Source organism: Cryptotermes secundus, unplaced genomic scaffold, assembly GCF_002891405.2.
Source record: "Cryptotermes secundus unplaced genomic scaffold, Csec_1.0 scaffold47, whole genome shotgun sequence".
In the NCBI taxonomy this organism is placed as follows: Eukaryota; Metazoa; Arthropoda; class Insecta; order Blattodea; family Kalotermitidae; genus Cryptotermes; species Cryptotermes secundus.
This window is the reverse complement of record NW_019721002.1, coordinates 101-2052: the sequence shown is the minus strand read 5'-3', so window position 1 is coordinate 2052 and position 1952 is coordinate 101. Positions and strand designations below refer to the sequence as shown.

The 1952-nt window shown below is 34.8% G+C and overlaps 1 long non-coding RNA gene across 1 annotated transcript; it reads right to left on the bottom strand.

Moving 5' to 3' along the window:
• Window positions 1-97: 97 nt before the first annotated feature.
• LOC117283064 lies at window positions 98-1227 on the bottom strand. Its single transcript, XR_004514068.1, has 2 exons — window positions 1167-1227; window positions 98-866 (listed from the first exon to the last, which is right to left on the bottom strand). It is a non-coding gene; the product is annotated as an uncharacterized LOC117283064 (long non-coding RNA).
• Between the last annotated feature and the right edge of the window lie 725 nt (window positions 1228-1952).

The following is a 1952-nucleotide window of genomic DNA, read 5'->3' as shown; positions in this document are numbered from 1 at the left end:
ATTCATTCATTTATTTACTTTCCATTAATCCTTACATGGCTGGAAGAAGAGTGGATATAGTAATAGTCAAAGAGAACAGGACAAATGCAATGAATGATATAAATACAAATTTTTATATTTAACCCATAACAATTACACATATTATCAAAGACAAATCACAGTAAGTAAATCATTAACACAGTTTTAAAATATATATGTGAAAGAATGCAGCACACTATGACACAAGACTATAATAATGAAACATAAAAGTATACTACTAGGCATCCAGCATATAACAGACCAAGATCATTAATTAATATTAGAGTTAAATTATTCCTCTAATGAGTAAAATAGACTTACCCTTTAGTACCTATCTTTCACATAGGATTTTATCAATGCATTGGCCTTACCAACTATTCCATAAAATTCTACTTTAGACAGAGAGATAGACAGATATTGACACAGTCAAAGGTTTTCTTCAAATCATAGAAAATGTCGATGAACATTATTGGTATTGATGTTGTCCAGCTATTGTTCGAAAATAATTATTAAGAGAATCTGTAATAACATCATGATTATCAGTTAACTTCCCATCAATGTTTAAAAACTGTATACCTGCATTATTAATTTTTCTACCTGTGTCTGATTTTATAATGTCCAAGTGGTTTTCATTTTATTACTAGAATTAGAAATTGATTGATTATAATGAAGATTTTTAGCTTCTTTAATAACACTGGCCAAAATATTACAGTATGTTTTATAAAAATATTTCAGATCTGGCTCATACCGTGCTGAATTCCTGGTAAAATGGAAGAATTTCATTCCAGTGTGGTCACTGGAAGACATGCACCCTGGTGCAAAACACTTTTTCTTTCTTCCCATTTCTACTGCAAGAAACAATACAAAAATTATAACAGAATCACAGTACACTCTCACTTTGTTAAGATTCTTTGGTCCTTCTTCAGGCTACACCGAAAGATGTTTAAGATACAGAAATACGTTTTGGCTGACGTATCATAGTAACACTGACTTCGTGTTTGTTTCTAATTTCACTGGGCGTAGTAAGCATAATCCATTTACATAAGTAACACACAGGTGTAAATTCATGCGTAAATGTCGACTCTCATTTCATAACATCAAATCAAAGTCCCTACTTACTAATTAATCTAATTAATTGAACGACATACCTCAAGTGCGTACACCTTAACTTCAGAAACTACGCAGTTTTACTGAGCTAACGCCCGAAAAGCCCAAAATGTTAAACGGAAATTTAAGATCCTCTGATTGGCTCACACTTATGCGATTCGATTGAATGCGATAGGTGTATAATTATCGATTCCAGTCATTTCCAGACTACCTAGTTCATGTAAATGAACATAGATAGCTGTTCTGCATGTTTCCCTCTCCCCTTAGGGAGTTTCTCCCCCTTCCGCAGAACCGGTTTGCACCGTCTCGACGGTCAGGACCGGATACTATCGGCGAATGATACTGCGCTCTTCTCTCTCTCACTCTCCGGGAAGATAATTAAATAACAACCTTGTAAGTGACGAGAGGATTAGGCAACCATTTCTATACAACGAATATAAAATGGCATTAAAGTGGATAGAAATAAACTGGAAAGAATTAGTGTAAAATGTTTGCGCGTGGGCCTGTAGGTAATTGTTTCGAGGGAGAATTCGACAGATCTCTCACAGATTACGCTTGGCTGTACTGCTTGAAATGACATGGACGAATGCATTATATTTAGGAAAAATGTAACAAAATTCGTTTCGGCCGATCGATGGTGAGACTTGCTGTGTACCAAAAGGCAATAAGTCTCACTTTGAAATTTTGACCGTCTTTTGGTTGGCGGGACAGCAAGCGCGTTGTCCCGCTAAAAAATGACCGCAGTTATTATTTACCAAAATTCTTAAAACGTTATTCTCGTAAATAGTCTACAACTATGCTGATTTGTTATTGTCTGTGTAAATTAA